Consider the following 26,823-nt stretch of genomic DNA (forward strand, 5'->3'; position numbering starts at 1 on the left):
CGGAATCCTTTTGCTACTGTTTTATTTCAGGGCGTTTTTAGTCAGAAATCGACAACAACTTAGAATATTGTTCATCATTTTTAGCCATAACTCGTTTGGTGCAACCCGACCATCACACTCAGCTGATTGAAGCTGCGCCCTCTTGTGGCCAGACAAGGTGTTGCAATAATCTCTCTGAACAGTGAGCTTCTAAAAATGTTTACTTTTCATGACTTCTTTAATTTGGTGTATAGAAATAATCAAACTGACCATCACATACATTCATGATTTATGAATAAAATGTGAACAGACATGATGAGCAAACAGATTTTCACAAATGTAAAACTTCTCCTAAAGTAACCAGTATGAGTTAGTGAAGATCTTAGTCTCATCCCAGTTGATCACTGCTGGCGTCTTTTATGTATTTCAGATTTAAAGTTTTAATGTAAAATGTTCTAAATTGACGCTGCATCATGTTGAAATAGAATTTTAAATTAGCACAATAGCACACAGGCTAATCTTTACGTTAAGACAAACTTAGATAAAGATCCAAACTAAAACAATTGGCCACTCTAAAAGTTTTACATGAATTATATAGAGAGGATCTTAAAGAAAGACAGACTGAGACTTCCTTAACTCTCTTTACACAGAGAGTCTGTCTGCCAGACAATTAAATTCCTGAGCATGGTTCAAAAGTTCACTAGGATCTTAACACTTTTTATAAATAATTTGATCTATATTAGAATATATTTCTTTAAGCATGTTTTGAATTAGTTACTTCTTAGATCCAAAGTTATAGTCATTATTTAGCATTACATTTGTGCAAGCTTGGTTAAAAATACAAACTACTTTCTTGTGGAACATTTGAGTCAGAAAACTAAAACAGACAGAGGAAGTAAATTTAGCTCAGGGAGAGTTGCAGGAGACGCCTGGTACGGCAGAGACCCAGTTGGACGATCCATATATCTTTAGCAGGAGGTAATAAAATCAATGGGAAGGCCCACAAAGGAAAACACACACCTCCTAATGCATATATTTAAATGAGGAGAATACACATTATTATAAAATGGTTTGTTTTACAGCAGGAGTTCAAATCTCTTTGTGCTGAGTGAGAGTTTCCCAAAGATGCATCTTTTGTTTGTTTCTGTTTCTGTTTCTGTCCTTTTTACTCAGTTAATTGTTTCTGTTTTGTCATGTCTTGGACTTTTGATGATCTAGGTGAGATGCTTATTGTAACATTCTTCTTGCATTGATTTTCTCTGGATAAAACTCTGGATATCTAAAGTCTGACGTCGTATGATTGCTCTTTCTCCCTGCACATTTATACAGACACAGAACCTAGGACAAGAGGAAAAATTAACGAGCTAAATCAAGTTATTCCTCTTTTAATTCTTAACAATTACTTCCTGTTTCCTGTCAGATACTGACTACGCTCATGTTCTCCAACAAACCGTCTCTTCAACATCCAGAGAACGAGCGTCCGTTAGCAGACTGGATCCCAGTGCTCCAGTGCTCCAGCCCAGTGGCCCCAACCGACACCTGATTTAGACAACGCTCTGTTTTTCTGTAGCTTCCTGTTTCCTGTTTTGCTGCAGAAACTGAAATGTTTTTCACTTTGAAAAAAAAAAGCAGAAACAGAAAAACCTCCAGAACTCAAGAGGCAGAAGACCCTCTGGTTCTAGTTCTGGTTCTGGTTCTAGTTCTGGTTCTAGTTCTGGTTCTGGTTCTAGTTCTAGTTCTAGTTCTAGTTCTGGTTCTGGTTCTAGTTCTGGTTCTGGTTCTAGTTCTGGTTCTAGTTCTAGTTCTGGTTCTGGTTCTGGTTCTAGTTTGGTTCTGGTTCTGGTTCTGGTTCTGGTTCTAGTTCTGGTTCTGGTTCTAGTTCTGGTTCTGGTTCTAGTTCTGGTTCTGGTTCTGGTTCTAGTTCTGGTTCTGGTTCTAGTTCTGGTTCTAGTTCTAGTTCTGGTTCTGGTTCTAGTTCTGGTTCTGGTTCTAGTTCTGGTTCTAGTTCTGGTTCTACTTCTGGTTCTGGTTCTGGTTCTGTCTGAACACTGACACCAGGTCTGTGATGCTGCTGGAGAGGCGGGGCTTCTCCTCTTCCTCACGCCTCTTCATCCTCTTCGTCGCCCGGTTACTGCTGAGACTTTTGGATCGGAGGCTCGGGTACATCCTGTCTTCATCCACCAGCAGCTCCTCTTCCTCAGCATCTGGTTCAGGAGCCGGAGGCGTGGCTCCCTCCTCTTCATCAGTGCCCTTCATCGTGGAGGGGGTTGGGCCGTGGAGCGCCCCCTGCTGGGCATCTGGAGACAATAAATACCGCATCGCTTTGTCCAGGGGGACAGAGGACACAGCCTGCGGCCGGCTCCTCTGGGCCAGAGCGTCGGCGTCTGCCGGCCTGCCGTGATGAAGAGGAGAGGCGGGACCACACGGCGAGATGAAGATGTCCACATTGGACAGAGACTGTGTCCTGTCCCTCAGACCAGAGACGTCCAGACTGGAAGCCAGATCGCCTGAAACCAGAAGGAGGCGTTCAGACCCGGTTCCTCATTGATTCAGAAACTCAGAACCAGCGCCACCTTCTGGCCAAAACACAAGCTGTTTCAGAAATCACATCTCGTCACAGATTTGGATAACTCTGTCATAAAGCAAGTTTAAATATAAAGGAGAGAAATTCAGTTTAAGTGGTGAAACATTAGCTGAGCAATGCTAGCTTCCTCCTGAATATTTCATTTGGAGAGCAAATGAAATCATTTCCTTTTGTAAAGTGATGGGGGTAACAAGGGCTTACAGGGGGGAACTAAGGGGAACTGGGGGGAACTAAGGGGAACTGGGGGGAACTAAGGGTTAGGGTGAGGGAACCAAATTGAGTAAAAACCAGGGGGAGGCACCTGATTGTTCCTTGTTGCTTGGGCTTTTAGTTTCTCTGACTTTCTCTTAAAGAACCTTATGTGTGTAGAGCAGTGATTGGACGGTTGTTGGTTCAAACCCTGCTTAAGCTGTTACATGCTGATGTGCTGCTGAGCAAGGCACTCAGCCCCAGGCTGCTCACCGGTCTGTGTATCCAATGTGAATCCAGTGTAAAGAACTTTCAGTCATTTGAAAGCACTGAAAGAGTTCAGTCCATTCACTGTTTGATTTTGGATCATTTATGCATCAACTCTTTGGTTCAGATCTTTGTGTCCAGCTGCTCTGTGGAGACCCAATAAATCCATCAATGCCACGTCGTCATGTTTCCATACCTGCTGTGGAATTCGCCGTTTCTCTCTCTGGACTCAGACGGACTCTCCTCTCCTCCACGTCCTCTGGTCGTCGTGGTCCAGCTGGTACCGGTACAGGCTGCAGCCGTCGACGCTGCAGACGCTGCCGCCGCGTCGAGCCGGCGGCTCGAACGCCGAGCCCCCCGCAGCGTGACCGGACCAGGTCGGCCCGGTCCACCCCGGCCAGCTTCTCCAGGGCGTTCATCGTCCGGCCGAGAAATCCTCCAGCTGGGCCAGGCGCAGGTCCACCGTCTGCAGCGACGCTTCATGGAGCGCTGCCGCTCGTTCACCTCCTCCAGCCGCATCGCCATGTTCTCCACCCTGCAACGGCCACACACACTCAGCAGCTGAGGGGGTCAAAGGTCAACTCTCAGCTCAGAGCTACTGCTGTGCTGGAGGTCAGAGGTCATTGGGTGCTGACCTTTCAGCCCAGCCGTGACTCTGATTCGCTCGTTGTTGGAGGACTGCTTCTCGTCTTCTTTCTCTCTGAAGTATTCCTCCACACATTGCTCCTCGAACTCATACAGACTCTTGATCTCCTCTGCGTTCAGAACCAGCTCTTGACCAAGCAAGTTGTAGATTTAATGAAAAAGAAAAACCAAAACTTAAAAAAAATAACAGGGAACACAGGGAGCCAGGAAGAACAAAAAACACATTAAACAGCAAGCAAAAAGACAGCAGAGGGAATTCACAGGGAATTACAGAGAATTACAGGGAATTACAGGGAATCACAGGGAATTACAGGGAATCACAGGGAACACAGGGAATTACAGGGAATCACAGGGAATTACAGAGAATTACAGAGAATTACAGGGAATCACAGGGAATTACAGAGAATTACAGGGAATTACAGGGGAATCACAGGGAATCACAGGGAATCACAGGGAATTACAGAGAATTACAGGGAATTACAGGGAATCACAGGGAATCACAGGGAATTACAGGGAATCACAGGGAATTACAGAGAATTACAGAGAATTACAGGGAATCACAGGGAATTACAGAGAATTACAGGGAATTACAGGGAATTACAGGAATCACAGGGAATTACAGGGAATTACAGGGAATCACAGGGAATTACAGAGAATTACAGGGAATTACAGGGAATTACAGGGAATTACAGGAATCACAGGGAATCACAGGGAATTACAGAGAATTACAGGGAATTACAGGGAATTACAGGGAATCACAGGGAATTACAGGGAATTACAGGGAATCACAGGGAATCACAGGGAATTACAGGGAATTACAGAGAATTACAGGGAATTACAGGGAATCACAGGGAATCACAGGGAATTACAGAGAATTACAGGGAATTACAGGAATTACAGGAATTACAGGGAATTACAGGGAATTACAGGGAATCACAGGGAATCACAGGGAATCACAGGGAATACAGGGAATTACAGAGAATTACAGGGAATTACAGAGAATTACAGGAATCACAGGGAATACAGGGAATTACAGAGAATTACAGAAAATTACAGGGAATCACAGGGAATCACAGGGAATTACAGGAATTACAGAGAATTACAGGGAATTACAGAGAATTACAGGGAATCACAGGGAATTACAGGGAATTACAGGGAATTACAGAGAATTACAGGGAATTACAGGGAATTACAGAGAATTACAGAGAATTACAGGGAATCACAGGGAATCACAGGGAATTACAGGGAATTACAGAGAATTACAGAGAATTACAGGGAATCACAGGGAATTACAGGGAATTACAGGGAATCACAGGGAATTACAGGGAATCACAGGGAATTACAGGGAATTACAGGGAATTACAGGGAATTACAGGGAATCACAGGGAATTACAGGGAATTACAGAGAATTACAGGAATCACAGGGAATTACAGGGAATTACAGGGAATTACAGAGAATTACAGGGAATTACAGGAATTACAGAGAATTACAGAGAATTACAGGGAATCACAGGGAATCACAGGGAATTACAGGGAATTACAGAGAATTACAGAGAATTACAGGGAATCACAGGGAATTACAGGGAATTACAGGGAATCACAGGGAATTACAGGGAATCACAGGGAATTACAGGGAATTACAGGGAATTACAGGGAATTACAGGGAATCACAGGGAATTACAGGGAATTACAGAGAATTACAGGGAATTACAGAGAATTACAGAAAATTACAGGGAATCACAGGGAATCACAGGGAATTACAGGGAATTACAGAGAATTACAGGGAATTACAGAGAATTACAGGGAATCACAGGGAATTACAGGGAATTACAGGGAATTACAGAGAATTACAGGGAATTACAGAGAATTACAGAATTACAGGGAATCACAGGGAATCACAGGGAATTACAGGGAATTACAGAGAATTACAGAGAATTACAGGGAATCACAGGGAATTACAGAGAATTACAGGGAATCACAGGGAATCACAGGGAATTACAGGGAATTACAGAGAATTACAGAGAATTACAGGGAATCACAGGGAATTACAGGGAATTACAGGGAATCACAGGGAATTACAGGGAATCACAGAGAATTACAGGGAATTACAGGGAATTACAGGGAATTACAGGGAATCACAGGGAATTACAGGGAATTACAGAGAATTACAGGGAATCACAGGGAATTACAGGGAATTACAGGGAATTACAGAGAATTACAGGGAATTACAGGGAATTACAGAGAATTACAGAGAATTACAGGGAATCACAGGGAATCACAGGGAATTACAGGGAATTACAGAGAATTACAGAGAATTACAGGGAATCACAGGGAATTACAGGGAATTACAGGGAATCACAGGGAATTACAGGGAATCACAGGGAATTACAGGGAATTACAGGGAATTACAGGGAATTACAGGGAATCACAGGGAATTACAGGGAATTACAGAGAATTACAGGGAATCACAGGAAATTACAGGGAATCACAGGGAATCACAGGGAATTACAGGGAATTACAGAGAATTACAGGGAATTACAGAGAATTACAGGGAATCACAGGGAATTACAGGGAATTACAGGGAATTACAGAGAATTACAGGGAATTACAGGGAATTACAGAGAATTACAGAGAATTACAGGGAATCACAGGGAATTACAGGGAATCACAGGGAATTACAGGGAATTACAGAGAATTACAGAGAATTACAGGGAATCACAGGGAATTACAGGGAATTACAGGGAATCACAGGGAATTACAGGGAATCACAGGGAATTACAGGGAATTACAGGGAATTACAGGGAATTACAGGGAATCACAGGGAATTACAGGGAATTACAGGGAATTACAGAGAATTACAGGGAATCACAGGGAATTACAGGGAATTACAGGGAATTACAGGGAATCACAGGGAATTACAGGGAATTACAGAGAATTACAGAGAATTACAGGGAATCACAGGGAATTACAGGGAATTACAGGGAATTACAGAGAATTACAGGGAATTACAGGGAATTACAGGAATCACAGGGAATTACAGGGAATTACAGGGAATCACAGGGAATCACAGGGAATTACAGAGAATTACAGGGAATTACAGGGAATTACAGGGAATTACAGAGAATCACAGGGAATTACAGGGAATTACAGGGAATCACAGGGAATTACAGGGAATTACCGGGAATTACAGAGAATCACAGGGAATCACAGGGAATTACAGGGAATCACAGGGAATTACAGGGAATTACAGGGAATTACAGGGAATCACAGGGAATTACAGGGAATTACAGAGAATTACAGAGAATCACAGGGAATCACAGGGAATTACAGGGAATTACAGGGAATTACAGAGAATTACAGGGAATTACAGGGAATTACAGGGAATCACAGGGAATTACAGGGAATTACAGGGAATTACAGGGAATCACAGGGAATTACAGGGAATTACAGAGAATTACAGGGAATCACAGGGAATCACAGGGAATTACAGAGAATTACAGGGAATTACAGGGAATTACAGGGAATCACAGGGAATTACAGGGAATTACAGGGAATTACAGGGAATCACAGGGAATTACAGGGAATTACAGGGAATTACAGAGAATTACAGGGAATCACAGGGAATCACAGGGAATTACAGGGAATCACAGGGAATTACAGGGAATTACAGGGAATTACAGGGAATTACAGGGAATTACAGGGAATTACAGAGAATTACAGGGAATTACAGGGAATTACAGAGAATTACAGAGAATTACAGGGAATCACAGGGAATCACAGGGAATTACAGGGAATTACAGAGAATTACAGAGAATTACAGGGAATCACAGGGAATTACAGGGAATTACAGGGAATCACAGGGAATTACAGGGAATCACAGGGAATTACAGGGAATTACAGGGAATTACAGGGAATCACAGGGAATCACAGGGAATTACAGAGAATTACAGGAATCACAGGGAATTACAGGGAATTACAGGGAATTACAGAGAATTACAGGGAATTACAGGGAATTACAGAGAATTACAGAGAATTACAGGGAATCACAGGGAATCACAGGAATTACAGGGAATTACAGAGAATTACAGAGAATTACAGGGAATCACAGGGAATTACAGGGAATTACAGGGAATCACAGGGAATTACAGGGAATCACAGGGAATTACAGGGAATTACAGGGAATACAGGGAATTACAGGGAATCACAGGGAATCACAGGGAATTACAGAGAATTACAGGGAATCACAGGAAATTACAGGGAATCACAGGGAATCACAGGGAATTACAGGGAATTACAGAGAATTACAGGGAATTACAGGGAATTACAGGGAATCACAGGGAATCACAGGGAATTACAGGGAATTACAGGGAATTACAGAGAATTACAGGGAATTACAGGGAATTACAGAGAATTACAGAGAATTACAGGGAATTACAGGGAATTACAGAGAATTACAGGGAATTACAGGGAATTACAGAGAATTACAGGGAATCACAGGGAATTACAGGGAATCACAGGGAATCACAGGGAATTACAGGGAATTACAGGGAATTACAGGGAATCACAGGGAATCACAGGGAATTACAGGGAATTACAGAGAATTACAGAGAATTACAGGGAATCACAGGGAATTACAGGGAATCACAGGGAATCACAGGGAATCACAGGGAATTACAGGGAATTACAGAGAATTACAGGGAATTACAGGGAATTACAGGGAATTACAGAGAATTACAGGGAATTACAGGGAATTACAGAGAATTACAGGGAATCACAGGGAATTACAGGGAATCACAGGGAATCACAGGGAATTACAGGGAATTACAGGGAATTACAGGGAATCACAGGGAATCACAGGGAATTACAGGGAATTACAGAGAATTACAGAGAATTACAGGGAATCACAGGGAATTACAGGGAATCACAGGGAATCACAGGGAATCACAGGGAATTACAGGGAATTACAGAGAATTACAGGGAATTACAGGGAATTACAGAGAATTACAGGGAATTACAGGGAATTACAGAGAATTACAGGGAATTACAGAGAATTACAGGGAATTACAGGGAATTACAGGGAATTACAGGAATTACAGAGATTACAGGGAATTACAGGGAATTACAGAGAATTACAGGGAATTACAGAGAATTACAGGGAATTACAGGGAATTACAGAGAATTACAAGGAATTACAGGGAATTACAGGGAATTACAGGGAATTACAGGGAATTACAGAGAATTACAGGGAATTACAGGAAATCACAGGGAATCACAGGGAATTACAGGGAATTACAGGGAATAATGAAATTCAACAGGAGGAACCAGCAGGGAGGACCTGGATGAGGTGCCTCAGTAGTGGACAGCGAATGCTGAACAAAGTCCTGGGTTGAGCTAAAGCGCTAAATAGGAAATTAATCTACCAAAAATAAGGAGACATAAGAAACTAGAGTAACTAAGAAAAAGACTAGAAAGAAGTAATAAACAAAACTCGAGTCACTATGGATTCTAGTTATGTTTAGTCCAGTTTTACTGAAATAAAACTGGTTCAAGGCAGAACTAACAGAATTTCAGAACACAAAGAAAACCTGAAACAAACTGAAAGATCCTGACAGTTTCTGCTGTAACTTCACTGAACAAAGAAGAAACGTTGAAACCAGAGACTGGGTTCATGTTAAAGGGACGTCCTGATTCTGAGTCTGATAAGCTTGCAGTGAACAGCATGAAGTCGCTTCCCCTTGTTTCTCACTTCAATATTTACCCACTGCATGAAACCGCTTCAATACAATTGATCTGGAAAAGACAAGGCAATACGATGCCAGTCACCCGGAACACAGACTCTTCACCCTACTGGCCTCCGGGAGGCGCTACAGGAGCCTCCGGACCGGGGAGCCAGGAACAGCTGGAGGCCCGGTCACTCTTCCTCCTGCCAGCTGTTTTCTCATGAAACAGCAGATAACCTGCGACAGACAGTAGGCTGTGCACTCTGAGTCTGTTTATGCACATTCTTACAGTTTTAGCATGTTGTAAATATTTTTATTTTGGAACTATGTTCTTCATGTCTATCAATATTTTTATTTTAGTCTATAAAGTAACAAAATTATACCACATGTTTCTCTGCATCATTTCAAATCTTGAGTCATTGGAGTAAAAATCGTGTTGATGTGTCGCTGCTCTTAGTGCTGCTGAGGAATTTATCCATCTATCTGTAAACTCACTGGGTACATGAATCTAGACGCGTCCCTGAGAACTATGGGATGTATCTGTTAGCGGTTCTGAGTTCCTGGACCCGGGTCACGGTTTCTCTACCAGCAGCTGTTTTCTCAGGTCTGACGACCTTCAGGTTCTTACGGAGCCGGCGCGCGCGGTCGTCCCGCTCCCCCTCCGGCTTTCGCCTGCAGGTGCAGCACAGCCTCTTCAGGGCGATGTAATAGATGTGGGGGAAGACGATGAGGGGCGGCGGCAGGATGGGCGGTCGTGGAAGGTCATTATCAGCTGGTACCGTTGGAACTTCCACACCTGATTGGAGATGGACTTCACCTCAAGAAGGTGTTGCTGTGGAAGAGACAGATGCGATAGTGTCTGGAAATGTGTCTGAAACATCTATAAAAGCTTCTGGTCTGACTGAACGCAGCGTTCGGCTGAAAACCAGGAACTGATCTGTGGCGTCTGGATCCTGTTGGATCTGTTGGCATGTGAACTAACTTGAAGACGGCGATGAGCAGGTTGACCAGGAGGATGTTGGCCACCAACAGGTAACACGCCATGATGGCCGGAGTCAGCCAGGCTCCAGGAATGCATGGAGGAAGCTTCTTCCCATCTTCATCATACATGTTGTCTCCACATGGAGCTGGAAACACAGACGGATACGTTAGTGCCCGTTCCTCTACAGTCTTCATGGATGGACTGCAGATTCCCAGCTGCAGCTGATCTGTCATCAGGAACGTTGCCTGGTTCTGCTTGTTGTCATCAGAACCATCAGTAACTGACTGAGACTCACCAGAGAGAAGGTGAGTCTCTCTGGACCAGCATCGTTAGTCTCTGTCTACCATTATTAGCCCCTGCATGGTGCCGTGGGGAACCAGAGGCTAACCTAGCAAATCTGACACTAAGTAAAGCCTCCATGTAACTTTGAGCTGGAAGGAAGTCAGAGTACCTGGAGAAAATCCCCACATGGACAGGGAGAACAAACTTCTTCACCAGAACAAAACTCTTTGCTTGCTTATGATGATCTTCACACACAGCAGAAGCTGTTACTAAAGTATTTCATTTAAAATGGGATTTATTTAATTGGTGAATAAATGAAACACATGTCAGGGTCTTTGGGTCTGTTTTGGTCAGGTGTCATGGCGGCTCTGATGCAGGAGGATGAGGAGGGTCACCTTCCTCCTGCATACAGTTACGTCACCATGACTGATCACTTCTGGAGTCTTAATTATTATGACAACAATTTTTGTTTCTGCCAAAGAAACTGGGTTAACTTTTTTCCTCAACTGTTTGTCACATGTTGTTTCTATTTTGAAAATAGCACTAAAGTATTGATGCAATTAACACTAGGAATATTTAACATTTAAATTTCTATATTTTCCCCCCACGGCCTGCCTGCCTGCCTCCTTATTGTGGTGGAGGGTTTCAGTGTCCTACTGATCCGAGACGCTCTGCTGTCTGGGCTTCATGACCCTGGTAAGGTCACCCAAGGCAGCCAGGTCCGAGGTGAGGAACCAGACAGAGCGCAACCTGAAGACCCGTTATGATGAGTGAGACTCTTGGTTCAGCGTTCCCTCAGCTGGACGCAGGTCACTGGGGTCACTGGGGCCTTGTGAAACACACCAGTGTTTCACAAGGGGAAGCAATACAGCACCAACGCTCTATACTCCCATTTACTGCCATTTGTCACCGATTCTGTTCATTACTTTCATGGACAGAATCTCTCGACCAGCCAAGGTGTTGAGGGGATCCAATTAAGTGGCCTTAGGATCCTTCTCTGCTTTTTGTTGATAATGTGGTCCTATATCAGGACGTGATCTGCAGCTCTCACTGGAGCGGTTTGCAGCTGAGTGTGAAGCACTATCGTTTCCAAATCCGAGCCATGGTCGGATTTGGAAAAGGGTAGAGTGCTTCTCTCTGCTCGAGGGGGATGTCCTGCCCCAAGTGGAGGAGTTCTAGTATCTCAGAATCTTGTTCACGAATGAGGGAACAAAGGAGTGGGAGTCGACAGGCGGATTGGCGCAGCGTCTGCAGTGAAGCGGCGCTGGAGCGACCCGACCTGGTGAAGAGAGAGCTGAGCCAGAAAGTAAAGCTCTCGATTTACCGGTCGATCTACGTTCCTACCTTCATCTATGGTCACGAGCTTTGGGTCATGACCGAAAGAACGAGATCGGACACAAGCGGCTGAAACGGGTTTCCTCTGTAGGGAGCTGGGTTCCCTGAGAGAGAGAAGCTCAGACATCCTGGAGGGATCAGAGTAGAGCCGCTGCTCCTCCACATGGAGAGGATCCAGCTGAGGCATCTGGTCAGGATGGAGGCTCCCTGTGAGGAGTTCAAGTCCCACCAGGAGGAGAGGAAGACCAGGATATGTTGGAGGGACGATGATCCTCTGCTGGCCTGGGAACGCCGTGGGAATCCCCCTGGAGGAGCTGCAACAAGAGGCTGGGAGAGGGAAGCCTGGGCCTCCATTCTTAGGCTGCTGACCCCGCGACCCGACCCGGATAAGCTGAAGAAGAGGGATGGATGGATTTCTATGTTTTATAAAAATATGGATTATTTTTTCTCTAGTATACAAACTGCATTAATAGCTAAGATTTGAATTTTTGGGTGAACTTCACCCACAAGAACTGTTCATATGAAATTATATTGGGGATAAAATGGCTTTAAAATGCGGATCATTTCAGCAATCATGAAGTAACATTAGTGAAGTCCCATCAGTAATGTTGGCCCAACTAGGATTTGAACAAAGACCTTCCACCAATGAAGAAACATGACAACATGAACTCTTTGGATTGTAGATTTTCTCCCACTTAAATATCTTTGTTTGTCATATTCAACTCTGTTTATAATTCGGTGTGAATAAAAGTTTCTGTTTGTGACAACAGAAATAATGGCTGTTGTGTAACGTTTGGTTCTGCAGAACCAGAGTATGAAATTGAACTTCAAAGCTGATCAGGGAGAGGAGGGGAAATATGCTCTTATTTTGAAAAGCCTGTGTTTGATCAGCATGACAGATTGAAGCATAAATTGTGTGGAAAAAGCTGAAACAAATAGTGAATGAGACTGGAGTGAGAAGCTTTGAACACAATTTGACAGAAAACAGCAGAAATGTTCATATTTGCTTACGGTTAATTTCCATGGCATAAACTGTCCATCAGCAGCAGAGGAGAAGCAGAAGAAACATCATTAATCTGAGACAAAAACTAACAACAAGTCACATCTGAACAAACCGATTTAGATCAAAGCGTCTTCCAGGTGAAAATGAGGCAATGCTGCCACCTGCTGTCCATGTTTGCATTAACATCAAGAATATCTTTGATCAGATGAGAAAGGAAAAGTTGAGGTGAAAAACTTTGAAGCTCTGCAGCTCTGGCCTGTTTTTAGCTGAAACCAGCTGGTGGATAAATCTGGGCTTGTTTGGGTTCATAGTCTGGATTTTTGTTGCTCTGTTTTCTTTAGTCTCTTATTCTGTGATTAGATCAGCTGGTTTACACTCCGTCTGCTCTTTGGTGCGTCCTTCATGTCTAGTTATTTTTTGTTGTAGTGAGATACATTTTGTTTGTTTACTCGTCCTTTGTGCCGTTCTGTCTCTCGCCTCACCTGCAACCTGTTAGCCAATCAGCTGGCTCCATCGCTCACCTGTCCTCCTCACTGGTTTGTTCTGCTCTGGCTCCCATTTTTCTTTTGTAAAAATATTTTTTTCATAATTTCCACATAAAAACACCAAATTAACTCAAATCCATCACTTTTGCATTTCAGTCCACAAATCATGACAGATAACTGACCAGAAATGTTTGGAAGGTTCTGCCGGGTCCATTTTACCTGCAGAACCACCAGGTGGAGGTTCAAAGAATTTCCTTCCTGTTCTGTCTAGAGCCACTCTGAGCATTGACCTCTGACCTCTGACCTGGTACCTCTAGAGCAGCTGCTCCTGAAAACCAGATCCACTGGACCTTCTGATCCCAGTAGATCCAGTGGAACCATTCCTTGACGTCACCAGCGTTGTCATTATGATGCACCGAGCTGCCAAGCTGTGATTGGCTGATTGGGCTAACAGGTGACTAAAATTGTGTGTGTGTGTGTGTGTGTGTGGGGTGTGTGTGTGTGGGGTGTGTGTGTGTGTGTGTGTGTGGGGTGTGTGTGTGGGGTGTGTGTGTGTGTGTGTGTGTGTGTGTGTGTGTGTGTGTGTGGGGTGTGTGTGTGTGGGTGTGTGTGTGTGTGTGTGTGGGGTGTGTGTGGGGTGTGTGTGTGTGTGTGTGTGTGTGTGTGGGGTGTGTGTGTGGTGTGTGTGTGGGGTGTGTGTGGGGTGTGTGTGTGTGTGTGTGTGTGTGTGGGGTGTGTGTGTGTGTGTGTGGGGTGTGTGTGTGTGTGTGGGGTGTGTGTGTGTGTGTGTGGGTGTGTGTGTGTGTGGGGGGGTGTGTGTGGGGGGTGTGTGTGTGTGTGTGTGGGTGTGGTGTGTGTGTGTGTGTGGGGTGTGTGTGTGTGTGTGTGGGTGTGTGTGTGTGTGTGTGGGGTGTGTGTGTGTGTGGAGTGTGTGTGTGTGTGTGGGGTGTGTGTGTGTGTGGGGGGTGTGTATGTGTGTGTGTGTGTGTGTGTGTGTGGGGTGTGTGTGTGTGTGTGTGGGGTGTGTGTGTGTGTGGAGTGTGTGTGTGTGTGTGGGGGGTGTGTGTGTGTGTGTGTGTGTGGGGTGTGTGTGTGTGTGTGGGGGGTGTGTGTGTGTGTGGGGTGTGTGTGTGTGTGTGGGGTGTGTGTGTGTGTGTGGGGTGTGTGTGTGTGTGTGTGGGGTGTGTGTGTGTGTGTGTGTGGGGTGTGTGTGTGTGTGTGTGGGGTGTGTGTGTGTGTGTGTGGGGTGTGTGTGTGTGTGTGTGTGTGTGTGGGGTGTGTGTGTGTGTGTGTGTGGGGTGTGTGTGTGTGTGTGGGGTGTGTGTGTGTGTGTGTGTGGGGTGTGTGTGTGTGTGTGGGGTGTGTGTGTGTGTGTGGGGTGTGTGTGTGTGTGTGGGGTGTGTGTGTGTGGGGGGGTGTGTGTGTGTGGGGGGGGGGGGGGTGTGGGGGTGTGTGTGTGTGTGGGGGGGGGGGTGTGCGAGTGTGTGTGTGTGTGATGTAACTTTACATCAGTCTTCAATGTGACATCATAATATTTAACTGAATTTTCTGTTTTTGACCTGAACTCAAAGACTTTGTTCTTCTGATACTGTTGGAAATATTTACTTAGAAAATTCTCCAGAAACTTTGAGCCCAGCTCAGTTTAAACAATAAAAGGTATTTCAGGTTTATTTTATAAACAGGTGAAATTCCTGTGCAGGTATAGGAAATCCATGTGGATTCTCCATACCTACCTATAATCCATGCTGGTTCTGATTTGAATACAACAGCCATGTTTGAGTTGCTACTGCCCCCTGCTGTGCAGAGGAGCAGAACGGCCAGGATGAGTGAGAAGATGAGGTGAGTGTCAGAAAAAAGAAGGTGGAGAGAAGTGGCAAAGAAGCAGAAGTCTTTATGGACAGAAGGAACATGAGGAGAGCAGGTGGGAGACAGTGAAACCAAGATGGAAACAGATAGAGACTGGAGGGACCACATGATCAGGAAGGGGGAGACTGAGGGAAGATTAGCAGATGGCTTACTATGGACGCTAGTCTTACGGTCTATGGAGTCGGCAAACACTTCTCCGTAGATCATCCAGTACGGCATGTAGAAGATGTTCCTGGCCAGGCGCCATGTGGGTTCCTCATCCGGATGGAGGATGGCCTGCCGAGCCACCCCAAAACTCATCAACACCACCAGCATGATGACTACGAAGTACAGCATGTCAATCATCTGGAGACATGCAGGAGACGGGCGACAAAAAACTTGAGAAATTTAAAGCGACAAATTCAAAATTCCAACTTTATTTAGAACTTTGTGATGCCATAGTTCTGTCCTAAAGCCTAGTTCTGTCCAAGAATACACATCTTCTTGTAATCTTTAAAAGCAATCTTGATCAACAGCTCTCTGGGGTTTCTGAATGTCTTCTCAGTCCACTGTGTGGTGTCACAGCCTTGGTTAAAAGTACACATCACATATCACTGGTTTTTACACCTGGCTACCTACCATCTTGCCAATCATCATGACATAGGGGCCCAGGTACTTGTTGACTCCAAAGATGTCAAGGACTCGGATGTACCAGAAGATGATGTCAACACAGTAGATGACTCGTCCATAGCCCATGGAGGGCTCTCCCTGGAGCCGCAGCAGGAGGCCAAGCAGGAAGACAGAGATGGCCACCAGGTCAGTGATGTTCCAATAGTCCTCCAACCACACACTGATCTTCTGTTTCAGCTTCCCTGGCTCGGACATGAGGATCTAACAGCAGAAAGATTGTCAGGGTTCTTAGCCAAAGAAATACGGCAGTTACGATGTCAATGAGAAACCCCTACCTGTCTGACTTTCTCCAGCCCCAGGGTGATAATGTAGGAGATGACTATCCACTCCTGCAGAGAGGGCCAGCGTTCCATCTTCACCAGGATGATGTAGTTATAGAGCATGAGGTACACCAGGTATGAGATCTGAAACACAGAGTACATCAGTACAAATGAATCCAATTCTTCAGTTTAGGTGACTCTGACGGGACGTAAGGGTCAAATCTGGAAAAACAAATTGACCAGAGGTATAAATAACAATCTTCAGACAGTTCCAGACATAACGTTGTCCACCCACCCGTCAGACATTGTCTCCCCCTAAAACATGACAAGGCACATTTGGTCCATCCAGTGAGTTTGGAGTCTGGGTTGGTGAGTTCCTGATTCTTTTTAGTGAGAAGAAGTTGCGCCACCGTACGGCTCCTACCTTACAGACTCTCAGCCCAACAGAAGATCATTTGGAATGTAAACATAAATTCACTTTGCTGTCTCTACACCAGAACAGACTAGAGCGCTGCCCTCACAGCTCTGCTGCATCCAGCCAAACGTTGGCACAAGAGAACCAGACACAAGAAGTTCTTGACTTCAGGGAGAGACCCATTACCAATGGATTGAAGCATTTCATGTTATTCTAGTTTTTCACTTTAGAGGAGCTGACTCTCCTTTAGGCTGCTTCATGCTGCGCTCCTCACTCAGCGTTAAAGAAACCCGACGGGCCGTCTTACGGATTCTGCTGCTGCTTCGTGTTTATGTGACATCTAACTTCAGCGGTAAATCCAAAAAAATTTATTCTGAAACCAGAAACAACTTCGGATATTTAGTATAACCCCACTTTCAGTACTCTTGCCATGTTCTGCAGAACTGCCATCATAATTTCTCCTAGTCTGATTATGCTTGTGTCCCACTGTAGTCAACAGGGGTCCAAACCAGAAACTCACTTCAGGTTCTCAAACCTTTGTTGAAAGAGGAAACTCTCCAAATGTGAGATAAAAACCATAGAATACTGACTGAATGTTTCTGATTTATGAGAGTCCAGTCACTACCACAAACATTAATATAAGCTTGTCCCTTCAAGGTGAAGTGAACTCGCCGTGTTGAACCAGAACTTGGTGAAAGGGGCGTTGTAAAACTCGTAGATCTTCCTCCCAATGGGAATCCTCAGGTTCTTCTTCTGGTTCTCTTCTTCATCTCCTTTGTTGGACATTGTGTCGACATTGGAGGCGGCATCCTGAAAATGATAAGCCATGACTCAAACTGCTTTGATAATGGCATTAACAACATCTACTCTGCTTGATTTGTACCTTGTTGGATTATTCCCCTCTTTAGTTTTTCCAGTAGTGTTTTCTTTCGATGAATGGTGAGAAGTTTCATCTCCAAGTCTGAATTCAAGGAGCAGGATGGCAGGAGGGAAAATAATTCCTAAAATCACCTGGGGACATTTCATAAAAGACAAAAACTTAACAAAATTAAGACTCCTTCTACACAGTGATGAACACAGAAAAATTTGCAAACGTTTAGAAAAATGACCATAGCTCCACTGAAAAGGCTGTAGTGGGTCAACCAGGCCAATAGGTGGCGGTATAACACTACAAGGGAAAAACACAGCACAACGCCTTATGTTTTATTTGTGAGAGTGAGAAGCAAGCAGAATAGAGATTGGACATTGCCTCATAGAAACATTCGCTCTGGAACCCGCCCGGTTTCACAAATGATCATATCTGGTCTCAAAATGCTGGATCTGAGGACAGAAAGTCTGAACGATGACAACCTGTTTGGATACATGATCTCTGTGAGGGTGGGGAAGGAGTCATAATGCAGCCTTTATGTGGAAGCACTGCTGGAGTCCCTCAGATTCTTCTTCAACTTTTATGTGGAAGATTAAAATGTTTGCGATTGTTCATGAGAAAAATGGACTGGTGTACATGTTGCTGTCTGTGTTTGCTGTTGTACCTTCAGGCTGTTGCTCTTGCCCATCCTCAGACAGCCCATCCACATGTCAGTCAACAGCATCTGGCTGCAGGTGTGAGCGATGAAGTCTCTGTGTTTGGCAGCTACAGCCAGCTTCAGGCAGGTGGAGTTACTCCAGTTCTTCAGCTCATAGGTCAACATCTTCATGGCTGACTGCTCATCATGTTTGTATGACTGATCCAGCAGTTCGTAGGCCAGTTGACCAAACTCCCTAAACAGAAACACAGCGGCACCGTTTTCATGTCATGTACAACAACCATTTTTCACAGCATGTTCCTAATAGATGAGCAGACATGAGTCAGCCTGGAGCAGGAAGTGGACCTGACCGCTGTCCTGAAAACTGGCTTCATTCAGAGCCACAGAACCACTACCAGGAACAGAGCTTATGTTCCAAACATGGAACCACAAATGGACCTGCGTGTTGTGAAGAAGTTTTATTCGTTGATGTTCCTTTATGTGTCATATAAATGTAATGTTTTTTGAATCATAGTCAAGGTGTTTTTCTGTGCAGCTGGAAAGGTGTACAAACTAATGAACCAAGATGTGTCTACTGCAGTAAGTTTCCAGGTTTGCTGAACTTCCCCAGACAGTTATTTGGGAACTCGCTGTTTTTCCCGTGGCCTTCTCTGCATGGAGATAGAGTGTTTAGTTTTCACCTCCCATAGACATTACAGTGAATGAACATACAAGGTTTCGTATGTTTTCCTTTGTTTCTTTTGTTTGGTCTTAGAAGATTGAGTCTCAGCCTCTGTAGTAAAGAGAGATGAATAAAGTAACTATGCAGCTCTGGGTTCCTCAGAGCGGATCCTAATTTGTGCCTAATGCAGTGGATTTCTTGCTCTCCGTCTGCAGATGTATTAAAGATTGTTTTTGCTCCCTAACTTTTGTCTGGACCTCAGTCTCTGAATTGTGCACTTCACAGTGTGGACTCACTTGGAGTTGTTCTCCAGGTCCTGGTAGATGTCGTCCACCAGCTCGCTCTGGGAGGATTCGTGGGCCATGGCCTTGTAGAGCTTGCAAGCCACCAGAGCTTTGGCCATGGCCTCTTCGCCCCGCTGCCACAGGAATAGCGCCATCTTCTGGCGCTTCATCAGCACAGCCCACACCATGAGCTCATGGAAGGGATACTGGAACCTGCTGACCTCAGGGTCATCCACATCAATGTCCACCTCCTCCTCCTTCTTCTTGTTCTTCTTCCCTTTCCCCTTTGGCCGCGGCTCATCGTCCTACAGACAGAATTCAGAGTAGCTGACCGACTCTTCCTCTCTCTCACTCTTTCCCTTTCCTTTCAGACTGACAGTGACACATCCTCACCTCCATCCCAAGCAGCTTCAGAGCTTTGGGCTGCAAGACAAAAACATGGAGATGAGCCAACAGATCAGACTGGTCTGGAGTCTGCTGATGTTCTCCTTCCTCACTCACTCGTTTCAAACCGTACAGGTTGTTGTACAGTGTCCTAAAGTTCTTCCTGGTGTAGTTGCAGCGGTAGGCGCCCCCCATTAGGAACTCCAGAACCAGCCCAATGTCGATCAGAGTTTATCTGGTAATCTGGAGGAAGATTACCCTGAAACACACACCAGTCACTTTCGTTAAGAAGGAAATCAACCTGCTGTTCTACCCTTCTCTGTAGACCACAAGGTAACATGTGAAACATCTGCCGCCTGAACAAACCCTCCAAGGGAAACTTGCTGGATGCTAACAGGCCTCAGATGGTTAGGAGATGACCTTTGACCCTTCCCAGACTGACAGCAACAGTTGCTTGTGTCAGCTCACTCCTGGCGTTGCGTTGGACTCTGGACGTCACTGCACGTTGATGTGCGGTTAACGTGCCTTTAGTCTTAGCGGTGTAACAATCGGGCGCACAGAGGAAACCAGTGTGTTTGCTCAGTGGGAAACTGGTCACCAGTAACAGCACTCACCTTCTTCACGTCTCGCACCACAAAGTGCAGCGTATTCGCAGGACCCAGCTTCTGCAGAAACAAAGACAATCGACGGTTGACCTTTTCCGGTGACTGTGACCCTGAACATTAGTCAGGCCTTAATCCCTGAGTTGGACCATCAGCTATTCTGTAATCTGAGAGTAGCTGCTGTTGTTTTAAAAGCTTTGCATGTTGTTGGACAGATTAAGGTTTAACAGCAGCGGCAGAAGAGATGGAGGACGAAACAAAGAGCTTTTGTCCTTTGATTCAATTTGTCTGAATAAAACCTCAATTTGACTCAACAACAGATTTACTGTAAAACTCTCAACATCTAAAAGCTTGTTGGCTTTAAGTGCATTAATTAATAACCAATCAATAAGCAGCGTCCCACTGTGTGTCAGTCGGCCATGTTTCGGCCTGGTGGGGGTTTCTGGTACATGTGGTTTCCAGGTGTTGCCTCACCGTGTTGTACAGCTCTTCCAAGCGTGGATCGTCAGGAAGTGATGGATGTTGACGCCGTTTTCAATCAGGAGCTTCACAAAGTCCACCCGGTCCAGAACCAGAGCATCCATCATGGCCTGTTCCAGGGAGTTCACCTGTCCGACACAGAGGCTTCATCAGACCGTGGAACCTGCTCTGAGGTTCTGGTGGAACCAGTTCTTGGTTCTAATTGGACCTCAGCTCTAGTGAAACTGGCTCTCGGTTTCTAATGGACCCGTCTCTCTCACCCAGCTGAGCAGCTCCAGTTTACGCGGGTCGGTTTCCTCCGGCGGTTCCGCTTTGGCTTTTCCTCCTTTGCCTTTCTTTCCTCTAGCTTTTCCTTTTCCGGCCAGTTGGCGCTGCGCTGCCGGGCTTTTGGGCCGGTCGGCCACCACGGCGCTGATAGGCTGAGAAACAGAGATGCTGAGGTCAGACGTGAGGTCAGATCCACAGACCGAGGAACGCTGAAGCTCACGGGCCAGTGCAGGCCGTAGACGAAGATCTGGCTCCGAGCGATGTCCACGCGGTTCCAGGCCAGTGCCAGACTCAGCTGGTCGGACGCAGAAGCGTTCGTACCTGAAGACACGGAGACGGTCAGGTTCGCTGCGTCTGAGTGAAGAATACCTGCCGTCTTCATTGCCATGGTTACCTTTGAGCAGGGCTGTGAGGATGGACATCTCAATGTCCTGCTGGCCCTCTGAGCCCATCCTGAACACGGTGATCTGCACAGAGACACAACCAATCAGGACGCGCCTTCCAGCTGCTCAGTCAGCTTCCTGCTGAGGACCAGAGCAGCTCCTCCACGGAACGAGCCAATCACAGAGCAGCTCCTCCACGGAACGAGCCAATCACAGAGCAGCTCCATCTGCTGGGAGGAAAGCTCTTTACTTCAAAATAAATTGAGCTAATGTCAGAGCTTCATCAGGGTTTCATCAGCAGCAGCACATTCAGCCATTAAATGTTTCAGAACCTGCTGATCTACTGGGATTTTAACCAGCAACCAGGGGACTGAGGAAGAGGAAAGCGGGAAGCCTCACCTGGAGCCAGAGCTGTCAGGTAGAACAGCAGTGGCTCCAAGCTGAACTTTTAGAACCTGAAGGTTGAAGATCTGCTGATTCTTCTGGAGGATTGGACCTTTTAGAGGAGATGATGGATTAAAGTTGTTCTGAAAGCAAATGGCTGTTTGAGCTGCCTGAGCTTTGTGAGGTCATGTGATCCTGTTAATCTGACAGCAGATCAGTTTAATGAAGTGATGCTCTGATTGTTTTACATGCTGCTGCAGCTGTTCGGTGGAAGAAGCACGGGATTGTGGGATTAAAGAAATGGACCGAACAATCTCAGTTAAGTGCTGCATGAAATGTAAAACCTTCATCATTATGTTAATGTTGCAGTGAACGGTCAGAACCGGCTCAGATCCAGGACAGTACGGGCTCGTCGTCCCGGAGTCACATGGAGCTGTTAGCTGGATGCTAACCATCAGACATTTTATTATAGATATTGGACTTATGTTTTTCCTCCTTTACTATTAATATTGTGGACAATAAATGAAAACGGTTCTGTTAAAACATCCTATCTTTACCCCCATCTGTGTTGGTGGGGTGGTTTTCAGGAATTGAGGAGCTGATGGTAAATCCTGATTGCTTCTTCGTTGACCGACTGTGACATTAAAGCGCTCTTCCTGAGCGACAGGGTTGGACTCTTAAGAGAAGAAAAGGAAATAGCTGAAGCAGCAGCTCATGTGAGAGCATATGATGAATTTGAACGCTTTCAAAACAATGTTGAAGATATTAATTACAGAACTAACCGGTCTTCTCTAGAGATAAACCCTGCTTAAGTCCAGACGCTACACCGTTCCAGCCGTACCAATCAACTCCTGAGCTGACAATAAATCCAGAGTCATGCAATATAGCTGAAGCAATCGCCAGCTCATTAATTATGAGTCGCTTTCCAGTCCCTGAACCCACAGTATAATATTTACTGATTGGAAAATGTCATTTATGACTCTTATTGACAGAAAACTCCTCCCAGCTAGTGAGAAGATGCTTTATCTCAGAAATGATCTTGCTGGAGAAGCAGCCAAACCTGCTGAAGGTTTTGTTTTCCATCATCCATCCATCATCCATCCATCATCCATCCATCCATCATCCATCATCCATCCATCATCCATCCATCATCCATCATCCATCCATCCATCCATCATCCATCCATCATCCATCCATCATCCATCCATCATCCATCCATCCATCCATCCATCCTCCATCATCCATCCATCATCCATCCCATCCATCATCCATCCATCATCCATCATCCATCCATCCATCATCCATCCATCATCCATCATCCATCCATCATCCATCCATCATCCATCCATCATCCATCATCCATCCATCATCCATCATCCATCCATCATCCATCCATCATCCATCATCATCCATCATCCATCCATCATCCATCCATCCATCATCCATCATCCATCCATCATCCATCCATCCATCATCCATCCATCATCCATCCATCATCCATCATCCATCCATCCATCCATCCATCATCCATCATCCATCCATCATCCATCCATCATCCATCCATCCATCCATCCATCATCCATCCATCATCCATCCATCCATCCATCCATCATCCATCATCCATCTCATCCATCCATCATCCATCCATCCATCCATCCATCATCCATCCATCATCCATCCATCATCCATCCATCATCCATCCATCCATCATCCATCCATCATCCATCATCCATCCATCATCCATCCATCATCCATCCATCATCCATCATCCATCCATCATCCATCCATCATCCATCCATCATCCATCCATCATCCATCCATCCATCCATCATCCATCCATCATCCATCCATCCATCCATCCATCCATCATCCATCCATCATCCATCCATCCATCATCCATCATCCATCCATCATCCATCCATCATCCATCCATCATCCATCCATCATCCATCCATCATCCATCATCCATCCATCATCCATCATCCATCATCCATCCATCATCCATCCATCATCCATCCATCATCCATCATCCATCCATCATCCATCCATCATCCATCATCCATCCATCATCCATCCATCATCCATCCATCCATCCATCCATCATCCATCCATCATCCATCCATCATCATCCATCCATCCATCATCCATCATCCATCCATCATCATCCATCCATCCATCATCCATCCATCATCCATCATCCATCCATCATCCATCCCATCATCCATCCATCATCCATCCATCCATCATCCATCCATCCATCCATCCATCATCCATCCATCATCCATCCATCCATCATCCATCCATCCATCATCCATCATCCATCCATCATCCATCCATCCATCCATCCATCCATCCATCATCCATCCATCATCCATCCATCCATCATCCATCCATCCATCATCCATCCATCCATCATCCATCCATCATCCATCCATCCATCCATCCATCCATCATCCATCCATCATCCATCCATCATCCATCCATCCATCATCCATCCATCATCCATCCATCATCCATCCATCATCCATCCATCCATCCATCATCCATCCATCATCCATCCATCATCCATCCATCCATCATCCATCATCATCCATCCATCCATCCATCCATCCATCCATCATCCATCCATCATCCATCCATCATCCATCCATCATCCATCCATCCATCATCCATCCATCCATCCATCCATCCATCATCCATCCATCATCCATCCATCCATCCATCCATCCATCATCCATCCATCATCCATCCATCCATCCATCATCCATCCATCATCCATCCATCATCCATCCATCATCCATCCATCCATCCATCATCCATCCATCATCCATCCATCATCCATCCATCCATCATCCATCCATCATCCATCCATCCATCCATCCATCCATCCATCATCCATCCATCATCCATCCATCCATCATCCATCCATCATCCATCCATCATCATCCATCCATCCATCCATCCATCCATCCATCCATCATCCATCCATCATCCATCCATCATCCATCCATCCATCCATCCATCATCCATCCATCATCCATCCATCCATCATCCATCCATCCATCCATCATCCATCCATCCATCATCCATCCATCATCCATCCATCCATCATCCATCATCCATCCATCCATCCATCCATCCATCCATCCATCATCCATCCATCCATCATCCATCCATCATCCATCCATCCATCATCCATCCATCATCCATCCATCATCCATCATCCATCCATCCATCATCCATCCATCATCCATCCATCCATCATCCATCCATCATCCATCCATCCATCCATCATCCATCATCCATCCATCCATCCATCCATCATCCATCCATCCATCATCCATCCATCATCCATCCATCCATCATCCATCCATCATCCATCCATCCATCATCCATCCATCATCCATCCATCCATCATCCATCCATCATCCATCCATCCATCCATCATCCATCCATCATCCATCCATCCATCATCCATCCATCATCCATCCATCCATCATCCATCCATCATCCATCCATCCATCATCCATCCATCATCCATCCATCCATCATCCATCCATCATCCATCCATCCATCCATCATCCATCCATCATCCATCCATCCATCATCCATCCATCATCCATCCATCCATCATCCATCCATCATCCATCCATCCATCCATCATCCATCCATCCATCCATCCATCCATCCATCCATCCATCCATCCATCCATCCATCCATCATCCATCCATCCATCCATCCATCATCATCCATCATCCATCATCCATCCATCCATCCATCCATCCATCCATCATCCATCCATCATCCATCCATCCATCATCCATCCATCCATCCATCCATCCATCCATCCATCCATCCATCATCCATCCATCCATCATCCATCCATCATCCATCCATCATCCATCCATCATCCATCCATCATCCATCCATCATCCATCCATCCATCCATCCATCCATCCATCCATCATCCATCCATCATCCATCCATCCATCATCCATCCATCATCCATCCATCCATCATCCATCCATCATCCATCCATCCATCATCCATCCATCATCCATCCATCATCCATCCATCATCCATCCATCCATCCATCCATCCATCATCCATCATCCATCCATCATCCATCCATCCATCATCCATCCATCATCCATCCATCCATCCATCCATCCATCATCCATCCATCATCCATCCATCCATCATCCATCCATCATCCATCCATCCATCATCCATCCATCCATCATCCATCCATCATCCATCCATCATCCATCCATCATCCATCCATCCATCCATCATCCATCATCCATCCATCATCCATCCATCCATCATCCATCCATCATCCATCCATCCATCATCCATCCATCATCATCCATCCATCATCCATCCATCATCCATCCATCATCCATCCATCCATCATCCATCCATCATCCATCCATCATCCATCCATCCATCATCCATCCATCATCCATCCATCCATCATCCATCCATCATCCATCCATCATCCATCCATCATCCATCCATCCATCCATCCATCCATCCATCATCCATCCATCCATCCATCCATCCATCCATCCATCCATCCATCCATCCATCCATCATCCATCCATCCATCCATCCATCATCCATCATCATCCATCCATCCATCCATCCATCCATCCATCATCCATCCATCCATCCATCCATCCATCATCCATCCATCCATCCATCCATCCATCCATCATCCATCCATCCATCCATCCATCCATCATCCATCCATCATCCATCCATCCATCCATCCATCCATCCATCCATCCATCCATCCATCCATCCATCATCCATCCATCCATCCATCCATCCATCATCCATCCATCATCCATCCATCCATCCATCCATCCATCCACTTTCCAGTCACCCTTCTCCCCAACGGGGTCGGGAGCTGCTGGTGCCTCTCCAGCTGCGTTCCAGGCGAGAGGCGGGGTCACCCTGGACAGGTCGCCAGTCTGTCGCAGGTTTCGTTTACCATGACTCAGAAAGTGCATACATTGGAACTTTGAAAGTCTTATAGAACAGATATGGGAACGCGTTTATTATTCAGAAAGCTTTTTGTTATAAGCTTACAAGACGGCCAAAGATCAATGCAAATGGCTCACTTGCACTACATGAGTTTTCTGACTTCCTCCAAGGCTGCAAAG

At 45.4% G+C, this 26,823-nt stretch overlaps 1 pseudogene; it reads right to left on the reverse strand.

Moving 5' to 3' along the window:
- Window positions 1-1,352: 1,352 nt before the first annotated feature.
- The window catches only part of LOC129352215 (transient receptor potential cation channel subfamily M member 1-like), a 34,578-nt pseudogene continuing 9,107 nt past the window's right edge, over window positions 1,353-26,823 (reverse strand).

This window comes from Poeciliopsis prolifica, unplaced genomic scaffold (assembly GCF_027474105.1).
Source record: "Poeciliopsis prolifica strain line A6 unplaced genomic scaffold, Auburn_PproV2 SCAFFOLD073, whole genome shotgun sequence".
Lineage (NCBI taxonomy): Eukaryota > Metazoa > Chordata > Actinopteri > Cyprinodontiformes > Poeciliidae > Poeciliopsis > Poeciliopsis prolifica.